Here is a 15037-nt window from a genome sequence, read left to right as displayed (position 1 = left end):
CATTCTTGTATTGTGAATTTTCCTTGACGTGTGTGTTTATTTGTTTGTGGGTTCGAGTAATAAGCCCTGTGATTCCTTCGTACAGGTAAGACCCTGGTTTTCTTCGCCCTTGCGTGCCAAAAAATCATTCCGCCAAGTTTCGAACTGACGCCTCGGAGTTAACTGTTCGGCTATCTGTCCAGGGCTGGTCCTCATCGGCCCTCGACAATATTTAAAGCTAACCTAAGAAACACATTCGGAACTTACCCATATTCATCAGTGCTACTTTTTTTGTTACATTGACTTGATTACTTGAGATCGAGATTGTGATATGAGCAAAATAAAATATGACGTAAAAACTCGGCTGGAAGTCGAAAGTAAGCTGTGTACTGGGGGAACATCTGCTCTGTGAGGCTGTAAGTTCAACTTTCCCATCCAGTTTTTGATAAATTTGTATTGACCTTCCCTTCCAGCTCTAACTGATAATTTAAAATAAATATAAATTTGCACTCAGTTCCTTTTTATTGGTACGTGTTGGGTTCTGATTTACAGTGTATATTCAATCAGAGCACAAGATATATTTGGCCACCCTCCCCCACCAACCCCCCCCCCCCCCCCGAACACCCCCATCTCCGCAAGCACCATCCACCCCATTCCCCCTCCACCATTCCCCACAACCCTTAATCCACCTTCACCACCACCATCCCACAGTCACCATTCCCACCATCCCTCACTCCCTGAGAAAGTAGGCATGGTCAAAGATGCCTATCCCTCTGAAGCAAAATGCGGTGAAGCGCACGGAGCACGCCGAGCCAGGCTAGTTTTCTTAATTTGCCTCTTCTTACTCCTGTACGAATATAACTCCATCTCCACTCTTACTTGAAACCTAATAAATGCCTCTGCTTCTTAATATTACTCCTTCCAATATCCCAGAGGAATGGTTATTGATCAAACCACCAGCCAAACACACACAAGGACACCAAATCTCAGGGATTTGGTGCCGACACCATGGAGGATTTTAGGTGTGAAGACTCGAGGAAAATTTCATTTTTTCCAATGCAAGTGCATGAATAAATGCTTCTGTTTCCATTGATAACATTAAACGGAATTTAGGTCTTTTTGAAAAACGAGGGGAAAAACGCCAACGAATCTTCGCTTTAGAATGCATCTCGTTGAATTAACCCAGTCAGCCTTTTACTATAAAAGATGATGAAAACCCTGTCAACCAGCAGCAACAGACCCAAGGTGTCACAGTCATGCTAGCATTTAAAATGCAACAACCAAATGTGGTTGAATTAAGTTCCATCATGAAAATTTTGTATCAGGAATTCCGAAGTCCAGGGCACGTGACAATACAACAACAACATGGATTTTAAGGCCATTTTCAACAACGTGACAATATCAGGGATATTTTGGCGTTTTCGATTTTTTTCATCTTTTTTCTTGAAATCATGGGTGTGGTGCAATAAAATGTGTGTGGTGGAATCATGGGTGTGGTCCATCGGATGGATGGGTGTGGTGAAATCACGGTTGTGGTCCATCGGATGGATGTGGTCAATCGGATGGGTGTGGCTCCTTCATGGGTGTGGTCGATCGGATGGACGGATGTGGTGAAATCATGGTTGTGGTCGATCGCATGGGTTTGGTGGAATCATGGGTGAGGTGGATTGGATGGGTGTGGTGGAATCATGGGTGAGGTGCATCGGATGGATGTGCTGGCAGTGGTAACCGAGGGTATGGTTCGGGGACAAACGGAGGCTTGAGAGGACAAATTCACCAAAAGCCGCACCGAAGGTGCGCATGTGCACCCAGCGGGGGTACGGAGTGTGGGACACGACGGGTGCGCCGGGGCATCGGCCGGGGAAGGTAGGATGGAGCGTGGTCCTGAGCTAAGTCCGGTGCGTGGTACTGTGCATGGTGTGGATCGTTGTCCGGTACGTGGTGCGGATCGTTGTCCGATGCGTGGTCCGGTGCGTGGTCCAATGCGTGGTCCAATGCGTGGTCCAATGCGTGGTCCAATGCGTGGTCCAATGCGTGGTCCGGTGCGTGGTCCAATGCGTGGTCCAATGCGTGGTCCAATGCGTGGTCACCGGCCCTTGGACTTGCCGTTAGTGGTGTAGAGGTTTAAAGACCTTTGTAAGCCAAGAGTATGTGAGTTATCACAAACATGTAAATTGCATTGCCCAAACTCCATTCTTTCATTTTGAGAGCTAAATTGTTTTTAAAGCATTTAGTTTTCACAGAAGATACTAAAGAAAGTGCATATGGAACAAAACGTGAAGACTGCAGTTTGTGGGATGACCTTTTTCACCTCTGTGGATGTTTGCTAGGGCGAGATTGCAGATTCAGCTTTCGCTTTCAGTACAATATCTCATTATCTGAGATTGATCAGATCGGAAGCCTCAGAAAATGTTCCTCCTCGACCTGTACAATGACCTTTTCTTTTCCTTCTGTGATAACCAACTTCTACAAATACTTTGTCAAGGAAACAGATGGTCAGGCTCCAGTGAGTCTGACCTCTGGCAAATCCCATAATGACCTCAGGCTCCTCCTCAAGAAGAGTAAAGACAATTTCGTTTTATATAAGAGTACGCTGCGCGAGGCTTGGGCAGAGAGAAGTCTACTTGGATGTTGTATTGCTGTGTATGTGTGCAATGTAATCCGTTTGTATCGAGTCGGATTTTCTATCTGCAATAACTGAATAAATCTCGAAAATAAAGTGAAGTCTTTTAATTCTTACATTAAGAAATCTTCGACAGCGGTTACGCCGCATGTAACATGTGTGATGATGCCTCGTTTCAGGCCTGCCTTTCCTCACCCCCGGTAAAACCGGGTTTGGGAAAAGCAGGATGTTAGCGAATGATTTGACAGTGACCCCAAACTTTCTTTTTTTTCGAGGTTTCTTTATTTAAAATCCAAAATAGCTGCCTGACCACGTGACCGATAACGTCATAAATTTACATTTTCCGATATAATTGTAGAGCACATCATGGTCAAGAAATTTCAAAGTAGTTGTGTGTTGAGGAATTATGACGACAAACTTAAGGCTTTGTAAGCCGATGACGATGACGACGACGACGACGACGATTACTTTGTAAACCGATGACGTCGTTAACCACGCTCCTTCCCCATGCGCACTTCATGACAACAATGCAGGTGCTCGAGTGTTCCCATGGAGGCTCTGCACGGATTAGCCCAGGTGACAAATAGCGGCGGTGGTCCGATGACGTCATCGGTCACGAATTTGCAACGTGCGGGCGAACCGCTGGTCCGATCGCGACCAACTAAACGCTATGTTGGAGAGGAACCCGAGGCGGACATTTTGAGACTGGTCTGGTCCCAGGGAACCCTCTGGTTCCCGAGATATCCACGATGTGCCACCAAACTGCACAAAGTGAATGGACGTGTGTCATGTGTTCGCAATGTGGAAGTGCCGCGTTCGATCACGGTACCTAGTTTGTCAGGTGCTAGCAGCCTACCGGAGGGTCCCATATACCCACGAATTACTGAATACTGAGGTACTAGATATGACCCCGGAGTAGCCGACTGTACCGGTCGGACCTCGCTATTTGTTCTGGATGCGGCGGGGCAAGCCAATTTTTTTTGAATAATTCACGAATTCACGAATAACGATTCATGTTCCGCCGCAGCGGATGACGTCATAGATCAAAAAATTGCAATTTCCTCCCAAACCACTGGTCCGATTTGGACCAAATAAAAACTATACTGTAGAGGACCTCGATGCGGAGATTTTTGAGACTCGTCCGGACCCTGAGACCCCTTTGGGTCTCGAGATAGCCATTAAATGCGGAAATCCTGTCTGGAGTAATGGTGAAAATCTCAACAATTTATCTGCAATGGCCTTTGTCTGCGCTGAGGCTGAGGTAAAATGATGGGGTTGATGCTTTTGTCTTCATTTGCATTCACTTCGTGATTTGTCGTGACCGTTCATCAAGAAATCTCGTGCCAAATTGGTACCACCATTGACTTTCATGGGCACATTTATCCACACTGCAACCCTGCCCAGGCTGACCTACAGGTGTGGTTTGATATCTGATTGTCCTTCTCATAGCCTTTGCCTAGAGAGGCTTCCCCCACAAAGCAGTGGGGATCCGTTACCCTGGACAAGGGGCCCATACCAGGTACTGTCAGCCGGAGCATGCCGACTCACTTGCATAATGCAAGGACATCACTCCCTGAGGTAGCAGTAAAACAGCTACCCTGCTACCCTCTACATTGCTATCATCAGTCATCTTGGACAGAGAACAAAAGTGGTTTGCTCGATGTGTAAAGGAATCCATTTGGGAAAGAGTTGAATCACCACCTCTCACCAAAAGGGGCAGTTTGCAATTTAATCTGTCATGGTCGTGGGACCAGGCTATAACATCTCCCCCAAATCATCTACAATCGTCACGGGACACCCGGACTGGCCAAAAGACCAATTCACACGACCAGCGGTTGAGGTTACGTGGTGATTTCAAAGCTTCTTCTTCATCGACTTCAACAACTGCCATGATCAAGGCGAGTGGATTCTCGCTGAAACGTCATCTCTACCGACTTGAAAGTCCAGCCCTTTCAATTATAAACTTTTACTGATGCTGTACATGATGACAATCAGGTACAAAGATGATAGAGGAGATTACAACACAACATTACTTTCTACCCGAAGAGAGAGGAACCTTTGCTTCACAAGTGGATTACTTAAGATCAGAAGGCCCCGGATCTTTCGGTAAATTAAGACACAAGGGTACCAGGTAGAGTCAAGCATCACGGATAGACTGGCCAGGTTTTGTTTATCTCTACAATGACAGCTGGACCAACATTGTCATGCAAGACTATTATGTGGGAAGGAAATCAAAATGGCAGAAGATTAAGGTGTGGTGCCATCTTTGAGACAAGTCTCAGGTGCAATATCTCATTGTGATGTGGCCCAACAATCCCATACAGTGCCAATTACTTTCTTGCAAAGGAAATGTTTCCTTAGAAAATGTTTTGCTACCATACACGAAAAAGCCGGAGTATGAGCGGGTACCATGCCGATGATTACGTAATCAATCTTAACTAGTTGGCCGAGTGGGCCCTCTTGTTGCATAACCGCTTGGAACGCTTACAAAGTCCGATTGACATTAAGTTATCTTCTGCCGCAATCAAAATCAATCAGGACACAGTTTCTTCAGGGAAGGGATTTTAGTGCACAACAATCAGGCAAATTTAACAAAGGGAGTAATAATAGCTGTTACATTCACAATTATGTGGAGTATGTATACATCCACATTATCCACAACGTGACAGACCCGCCCTCTGAACCTTAACAATGACTTCACAACTCAGAGGCGATGCACCACATGCATCGAGGAAAAGAGAAAGAGAAAGCTGGTGTGTCCTGCCCCTCACACCTTGCACCAACTGTGATGAACATGTGCCACCAATAATTCTGTTCGTGAGCTCGGCTCTCGCTTTTTATTAGAATCTGTACCCACCGACTCGCATTGCAGATCCCCACCCCTCTCCCCCAGTCAGTAGGAGGAGTTTGCCTGCCGACAGATCCTTCCTCCTCGTACCTGATTGGTGTTTCAGTACCCCCAACTCCTGATGACACCTGTTGATTGGCCTTTACAGCTCTGGTGCACTGTCTCCCTTGAGATGGTCAATTGGTCTCAGGTGTTCAACAAACCGATTGGGTGCAGCTGTATGTGGTGTTGACGGTGGGGGTTTCACTATGGCAGGCTGGGTGAGTAAGGATTCTTTGGCAGAGGGACTGTAGATGGTGCATGTAACATGTGACATGAAGGCAGAGACTGTATGGCAGAGCAAACGTACAAATGGGATTTCTAACTAAACACTCTCAATGCATATCTGCTCACATGAATGCAATATATACTGAATAGCGAAACAGAATACTATGATATAACTAGCTTTACTCTTTGTGTACGTGCTTCAATCTCCCAGGGAATACAAAACTACAACAATATGTTGGAAAACTGGCACTGCGGGCTGGTTTTCAAGTTCCATTTTATTTCTTGGGGAGAGATGTGTTTTTCGAATTTGCCTCGTTCTCTACAGATATTCTCTGTCAATTGTTTTCCGCATTTGTTTTGCGAAATAGTTGGTCACGCTCTTCTACTCTGAGGTGCATGCATGATGTTTTATTTTCTTGCTCCTGTATTGTTGTTCTTCGGTCGATATTTATGTTATCCAATGTTGTTGATCAATCTCTTATGAATGTGCACTCCACACATTTAGCAGAATTTTACAAGTCGTCTGAATACCATTTTACTAGTTTTAATGGTTCTGCAAATTTTCCGTCGTTTGGTTCGAAGAACATTAAATCATTAATATACATTAGACGGGTCACTTTTCCTGACCCATTGGACATAAAATACTGTTAGATGTTGGGGTGTATCCCTGTCCTTCATCATCAATGAGTTTGCTCAGTAGGTCCAGAGCCAGGCGAAACAAGAGGGAGAGAGACAGTCACCCTGGAAGAACACATGAGGTATCTTCACTTCTGGTGTTTCAATTTTTTCCGTCTCAGTGCTGCAATATCAATGTGGTATTCCAGAGCTCCGTTGCTTCCTCAATGAGTTTGATTATTTGGGGATTTAGCGTGGCAGGGTGCATGCATTTTACCATCCACAAATGAGGACACCAGCAAAAGCTTCTTTGCGTTGTCTATCCTTCGATGCATTTCATATCATGATAAATGGGAAAATAGTTATTACAAGCAGAACACAAGAAGGGCTTCTCTCGTTTGCTGAAACATCTATTTTCCGCTTTCAGAAGGTGGAACGGAGTCCTCTCAGGACTCAAAGTAGCTACCTCCATTTCGGTAAAATATCATGTTTCACAGTCCAAATTGTAAAAAACAATATTCTCAATGTTTTCTTCTGAGAATTATTTCCAGGATTGTCATTGTACCACAGACAGCCTCCAATTGTAGTTAGTTTGTCCGACTATTCCTGGGGACTGTTTTGAAGATCTAAGAGAAGTTCTTTATCATTCCTATTTTGTCAGAACCCTTCAGCTTCCAGGTTCTCTTGGCCTCATTTTCAGATGCTGATTACTTGGTAAATTTCCTGTTTTCCACATTATTTCGACGAAAGTCGCTGGGTACTGACCCCTCGATTAGCAATGCCATCTTTTCCTTTTTGTGCACAAGTACAATGTCCTGTCGCAATGCTTTTTGTCTGTTCACGATTGATGGGATGATATGGTCATACGTGAGGACTGCATCCTCATGTTCAACAATCGCTTTTTGGTTCATACTTCCTCGATTTTTCTGAGACTGATATATTGAATTTTTTTCATATGTCCCAATGGTGTACGTTGCACACATTGTTGTTCTTTTGTGTATGCAGTTATTCAGACAGTTGTTTTTTCATATCCTGAAAGAAGGTGACCGGTATTTTCTGTTTCTACCTTGCAGAACCTACACTTTTTTTGTATGAAAGTTAAGAGCTAGAACACTGAAGGGATCAGGAAACAACACAACAAAAGGAGCAGGAGAAACAGAGGGAGGAGGGATGGGAGGGAAACACCAACAGCAGAGGTGAAGGATAAAATAGAGGGAGAGTTGGGCAAATAAGACGAGTATGAAGGAAAGATGTGTAGTGGCGGATGCATGGGGTCGACAAGATGGATACAGAAGCAAACTCTCAGGAAATTTGGAAGAGGGTGGGTTTGGAGTGGGTTGTTAACAGGGGTAGAAAATATCACGGATTGGATGAGGGGAGAGTGGAGTGGAGTGACTTTAGATGGTGGTGAATTGAATCAAACGTGCTATTTTCTTAAAGACCTGTCGGGCTTAACCTGTAGGTCTTCTCTCCTTTGTCTCTTGTGCATGGATTTTTGATGCCGCTTCAACTTTGATTGATACCACAATGCCTTGGCACACACAGAACATGTGTAGGGCATCTCTCCGGTGTGTCGATCATTTGATGTCAAGATAAATGTGATGAAAGAAAAACTCCTGTTGCATTCAGAACATGTGTAGGGCATCTCTCCGGTGTGTATTATTTGATGCAACTTCAAATTGGAGAGGTCAACAAAAGCATTGAAGCATTCAGAGTACTTGAAAGGTTTATCTCCAGTGTATTATTTGATGTCCGTTCAAATTGAAGAGATGAGTAAAAGCCTTAAGGCATTCAGGGCTCTGGTAAGGCTTCTCCCCTGTGTGCATCATTTGATGTTGCTTCAACTCGGAGAGATAAACAAAAGCCCTGAGGCATTCAGAGCACTTGTAATGCTTCTCTGTGATGTGTCGTATTTGATGCCGCTTCAACCTTGATATGTCAACAAAAGCATTAAGGCATTCAGATCACTTGCAAGGTTTATCTCTGGTGTGTATTATTTGATGCCGCTTCAACTTGTAGAGATCAATAAAAGCCTTAACGCATTCAGAGCATTGGAAAGGCTTCTCCCCGGTGTGTATCATTTGATGCCGCTTCAACCCTGAGACGCTACCAAAAGTCTTGAGGCATTCAAAGCACATGTAAGGCTTCTCTCCTGTGTGTATACTTTGATGTATTTGTAAAGATGCTGAACGAGTAAAATCCTGGCCGCACACAGGACATTTATAAGGCCTCTCTCCTGTGTGTGTTCTTTGATGTACTTTTAAAGATGATGAATGAGCAAAATCCTGCCTGCACACAGGACATTTATACGGATTCTCTCCTGTGTGTTTTACTTTTTGATGATTCAAGGATGCTAACCAAGAAAATTCATTGTTGCACACAGTGCACTTGAAAGGTTTCTCTCCCGTGTGCATCCAACGATGCTTTTTCAAACATGAAGCAAAAGGAAACGCCTTGTTGCGTACAGAACACAGGTGGGGTGTCTTCTGTGTGTATCCGTTGACGCGTTTGTAAAAATGATGAACGAGCAAAATTATTGCTGCACACAGGACATTTTCAAGGCTTCTCTTCTGCATGTTCTACTCTCTGATAATTCAAGGATGCCAACCAAGAAAATTCCTTGCTGCACAGTGCACTTGTATGGCATCTCACGTCTGGGTATTGCTTGACATAACTGTGAACTTGACTTGGAATAAGAAACCATTTTCAATTGATTCTCTGCAAAAATAATTCAGAAAACCATCAATAAATCATTATTACTGTGAAACATGCATCATTTTTAAAAAGCACAATGTGCAGTACTCCATTTTCATTGAAAACTGGCCTGAAAGGACAAACTGGTCAAAGGAGGGTGTGCCCACCCACCCATCCCCCCTCCCCCAACTCACTCTCTCTGGTACTGGCTGTGTGGTGGGCGGTCGCAGAATTCATCGCTCTTGGGTTCTGGGCTTGGTCATGCGCGGTGGTGCATCTTTGGCTCATGAGCGCTTGTGGAAAAAGATTGCTCAAGAGTGCTTCGTGGCAGTCATCTTCGCGAGGAAGAATCCGTCTTTTTGGCTCTCTTTTGTTCTGGCCTGGCTCGAAGACGGCTGTGCTTCGTGCTGTGTGAACCTAAGACATTTATCGGGGCCTTGTGGAGCGCGGAACGGCTGTAGGAGGAAGTTTTTCCGCCGCTTCGCGGCTCTGGGTGCCGTGTGGCGATTCGCGCCATCTCGTGCGCGGAGACTCGGGGGCAGTTCACGTTCTTCCTCGTTGGAGCAGGCTGTGTATCAGGCAACTCATCACACCATTTTCTTTTCTTTTATCGTTCCCTTGTCTGTAATTGTGTCTGATGCAGGATCCTCAAATTAGGAGTAATAGGTTTTTTTTACCTCAACATTAATTTTGACATTTTATCATTTCACAATTATTTCATTAAAATTATTCCTCCCCCTCCTCACCCCCCATTTCATTCTTGTATTGTGAATTTTCCTTGTAGTGTGTGTTTATTTGTTTGTGGGTTCGAGTAATAAACCCTGTGGTTCCGTCGTACAGTTAAGACCCTGGTTTTCTTCGCCCGCGCCGCCAAAAATAATTTCGCTAAGTTTCAAACTGTCGCCTCGGAGTTAACTGTTCGGCTATCTGTCCAAGGCTGGTTTTCATCGGCCACGGACTCGACAAGTGGTGTAAGGAGTTTGGGATCCGAACCCTGTGAGACACTCAGTGAGATGTGAGATGGGTGAGAGATGCAAATGATGAGAGATGCAAATGAGATGCAAAGATGAGAAATGAGAGATGCAAATGGGTGAGAGTGCAACACTCGCCGAGTGCAAATTGCGCGAAGCTTTTGGACTCTAAATTTTAAATGATCGTCTTTCTCTCATCGAGGGGGAGGGGATCGTAGTACCGAGGTCCAAATTTTATAGTGATTGCAGTCGAGAGAGCACAAGAGCAGCGTGGGAAATTTTAATTATTTTTTGTGAGGAGATTAAGTGGGCGCGGGGAAAACGGCTCGTCACGTAATGGCGGACATGAACGAAATGGAGCTGCTGGAAAAGAACGCGGCTGAAGTAAATGGGCCGGGGGTAAATGAGTTTGAGGATAGGATTGGAACCCTCGTCCCGAGCGTTCGAACGCCATCCCCCACAATGGCGGAAATGAGACGCAGAGAGCAGATCCGATGGCTGTCCAGGCCATGATGACAAATTTTATGGGACGATTGGAAAAAGGATTGATGGAATAATGGCTAAAACAAATGCCTGTAGTGAACAAAGTGATGCCCAAATTAAATGAAAGCCCAAAGAGAGCAAACAAATGAAATGAGAGAAATAAGGGAAATGAATGAACAAACGGCCCGTCACGTAATGGCGACTCCTTTCTTGTCGCCGTAATGGCGACTCTTCGAGCTGTCTCCGTTGATATATCACGTGCCTTCGATACGGTCTGACACCCCGCTCTGCTCACCAAACTCTCCTCCTATGGTATCCATGGAAATCTCCATGAATGGTGTGCGGACTTCCTCTCTGGTCGTAGTCAATGTGTGGCCCTGAAGGGATTTTTTCATCTCCTCTTCCTGTTCAGGCTGGAGTTCCCCAAGGCAGTGTTCTGAGCCCTGTGCTTTTTCTGGACTTCATCAATGATCTCTCCGGCTCTGGAAAATCCTCTCTATCTCTTTGCTGATGACTCCACTCTCTGCCGCTCCATATCTCATCGCTCAAATCGGCAGTCCGCAGCCTCCTCACTCTCTGCAGACCTGGTCAAAGTCACAGACTGGTCATACAAGTGGAACATGTCTTTCAATCCTGACAAATCCCACACTCTCACGATGTCTCTTCGAAAAGACCGTCTGGACAACCATCCCATCTACCTTCTCAACAATCCTCTCCAAGCAGTTCTGTCACTCAATCTCTTGGGTCTCACAATGTGCCATGATCTTTCCTGGGAAAAACACATTTCCAAGCTGGCCTCCAAAGCCAGTCTCCAAAGCCTTTCATCCGCAGCTCAATGGAATACTGCTCTCCCCTCTGGGCTGGTGCTCCTGCCTCACACCTCACTCAGCTTCACACTGTTGAAACCAAAGCTTTCAGAATCATTGGAATCTCCCGCGATGAAGTCGATTGTGAGGGTCATAGGTCACACTCACCGCAGGCTGGTTGGTGGTCTTTCTGTCTTCTACCAACTCCTCTCTGGCCTAGCCCCCCCCCCAGCCCCGTCTGTGCTCTGTCCCCCAAGTACTCCTACAGGTCGCACAAGATCTGCCTGCAACCCTATTCTGGTCAAACTGCCAAAATTAAGACTCTCTGCTCACCTTCACTCTTTCATTCCTCTTTTCTCCCACCTCTGGAACAAACTCCCTCGCTCTCTTCAATTCCACTCATCCCTCCAGGTCTTTGAAACAGCTGTTCACCACCATCTCTTATCTTCCCCCATCCAAAACCTTGATCTTTTCTACCCCCGTTAATTCACCCCAGATCCACTTTTTTGAAATACCGACTTCTTTCGTGGAAGTCATAACAGTGTCCATATGTTTTTTTTTAAGTCTCCCACCCCACCCCCCTTCCCTCGCCCCAAGCCCTCTTCCTCCCACAGATCTCCCGATGTCCCTGCTCTCAAATGTTATACTTGTATGCTACCCCCTCTCTCCCCATCTTGTCTCCCACTCCCTTCATTGCACGTTTTATGTGTCTGTGCATGTTTTCATGTTCAATGTGCTAGCTCTTACACGAGCCTCGATCTTGCATACAAAAAAATTAAAAAATTAAAATAAGGAATGAAAAGAGAATTGACAAAGTGGAAGAGGACCTGGAAGGCTATCGCACCTGTGTGGATGCCAGAATGCACCAGCAGAGAGGAAGGGGAATTTGTGAAGCACCAGAGTGGTGATTTTGTGGAAGAGGTAAAGGAATTTGAGGCTTGTGTGACAGAACAAGAGTGAGTGTTTATTAGTAAAGGCCTGTGGCAGCCACAATTGACTTGGGAAAGGGTGAATGAAATGTTGCAGGTGTGGCTGGAGACTTGGGACAATACCATCAAGGGAGAGGTTGCTCGGGTCCAACAGAGTCTGCAAGACGAGGTGAGTCGGTCTGCTAAGCACATCCAGGATGAGATTAAGGTGACCCAGGCAGTGGCGTAGTGATGGGGGGAGGGGGTGGGCAGAGGGGGTGACCGCACCAGGCGCAAAGTGGATGGAGCACCAAATGACACCCTCAAAAAAACGTTTTCATGCTCCATTTGGTTGTATTGTATATAAATAAATATTATCATACAACGAGCTCGTGAGATCACGAGAAGCAACTTTCAGAACCATGTTTCAGGGTTTAAACTCCGTGCTACGTGTCAATGTGGCACGTCGATGTTTTCAAACTCCTTTCCATCCGGATTCACTTTTTTCCTAATTCCTATTCCTCTCACCTCTCACAGTAAATACATCCGTGTTACGGTGTTGCTGCCTTCTGCGTAGATCTCTTATCTTGTATAATGAGGTTTGATATGCACTCGGGAATACGTAGATCGCCCATTGGCCCAAGGGATAGAGGGGTGTAACTGTTGGACGTTTGTTATGTAATTAAGTCGATCAAATCTAGATATCTCAGGGTGTTATGTCCCAATCAGCGACGGCCAGGATCATGTGTCAAGTGAGTTATTTAACTTCCTTGCCTTCCTCTGCTGCTCTGTCTCATCAGCTCTTGTCTCGAAGCCATAAAAATACCACACCATGCTGCATGCATGTTTGATGTAGTTTTTATTAAGGGCCTGTGGCATACCTGCCTGCTGTGCTGCTTCAGCATTAGTTTACCTTTCACCGAGCCCAGGTCTGCTTGGACCAGGGCGGAGATTATACGTTCATTTCATTATTGCCAAATGGTACATATATTATTATTGTTACCTTAAAACTTCGACTATAACGCGCCCCTGTGCATAACGCGCACCCCCAACTTGGACTTTTGTCGCGGTGTAAAAATCTGCAGACCTATAGATATAATACGCACCCCCATTTCAGCACTCAAATGAAAAAAATATCGACGTAAAACGTGTTATTACATCTGTCAAAAACGGCGAAATCCATCTCAACCACGATTGTCGGCCAGGATTTCGTAATAGTTTAACAGAGCGGCGCCAATGAAAGAATATCACGGCAGGTCAAGGAACTAAATTTACGACAGTGGTAAATCGTATCAATCACGGTGTTCAGTTGTGATTGCGCAAAGTTTAAACACAGCAGCGCATATTAAATAAACGGCGGAAGTCGGATAGCAATCTAACAAAGCAACCCATAGCCTATTGTCGGACGACAATCACATGGTACTCAAGTTGCTGATAATTGGCTATTGTTGCGGTTTTGCAATAAAGAATGAACCCCCTATAGTTAATTACACGACAACATGTAGCCTGCAGTAGTCAGTTATTCTTATTAAATGTAAAGATTAGCTCCCTTCCCATTGGGTAATAATTAAAGCAGATATGCGTTGAGTTTAGGCAGGATTCAAACCTTCGTATGGTTGAAGAACAAAGACGTGGTGATGTGCAGGTAGGCGTGGCTAAAATTACAGTCCACGTGATCAACTCGACTGTGGTAGGCGTGGCTAAAAGAACCACCCACGTCACCAGCAGATAACCAATGAGAGGGTGTGGACACGTCACCAACAAGCAGCCAATGAGAGGTCGTGGACGCCTAAGCAGTCAATGAGAGATCGTGGACACGCGAACAACCAATGAGAGATCGTGGATACGCAAACAACCAATGAGAGGTCGTGGACACGTAAAACAACCAATCAGGTCTTGACTTTTCCCGAGCAAACTTCGCCGGCAATCTACCAGCATTGCCTCGGCCAATGGGAGCCTGTGGAACATTCAAGGAAGGTTTTCGACCTGATATAAACCCCATGTTCATGGCACTTTTCTCTCTCTGCTCTACCTGGCTGCCTTCTCGTCGTGGTCCTTCGAGCTGGCTGTCCTCCGTGCTGGTTGGTACTTCAGAATTGACCTTCGTTCCTTGTGGTGTTTCATCCGAGCTGGGTCGTCGCCTGCGCTGAATTGTTCCCCATCCTGGATCATCGTTCGTGCTGACTTTGGTGCGGCGGGTCGTCCTGCAAACCCTTCTGCAAGCTACGCATCCTGAACGGGCAGTGAGCTGCGCAGGGAAGCTGGCGAACCCAAGTCCACGGCTGCACGTTGCTCAGTACGGTTTAACCTGTGCGTTTCATTCCCAGTTTCTTTCCCATCCAGTTTTTGATAAATTTGTATTGACCTTCCCTTCCAGCTCTAACTGATAATTTAAAATAAATATAAATTTGCACTCAGTTCCTTTTTATTGATAAGTGTTGGGTTCTGATTTACAGTGTATATTCAATCAGAGCACAAAATATATTTGGCCGCCCTCCCCCACCAACCCCGAAAGCACCATCCACCCCATTCCCCCTCCACCATTCCCCACAACCCCTAAACCACCATCACCACCACTAACCCACAGTCACCATTCCCGCCATCCCTCACTCCCTGAGAAAGCAGGCATGGTCAAAGATGCCTATCACTCTGAAGCAAAATGTGGTGAAGTGCGCAGAGCACACCGAGCCAGGCTAGTTTCCTTAACTTGCCTCTTCTTACTCCTATATGAATATAACTCCATCTCCACTCTTATTTGAAACCTAATAAATGCCTACTGCTTCTTAATATTACTCCTCGCAATATCCCTTAGGAATGGTCAACACTGGTCAACAGCCAAATTG

The sequence above is a fragment of the Myxine glutinosa genome, unplaced genomic scaffold (genome assembly GCF_964187855.1).
Source record: "Myxine glutinosa unplaced genomic scaffold, kmMyxGlut1.1 SCAFFOLD_693, whole genome shotgun sequence".
NCBI classification, from domain to species: Eukaryota; Metazoa; Chordata; class Myxini; order Myxiniformes; family Myxinidae; genus Myxine; species Myxine glutinosa.
This window is presented reverse-complemented; position numbering follows the sequence as displayed.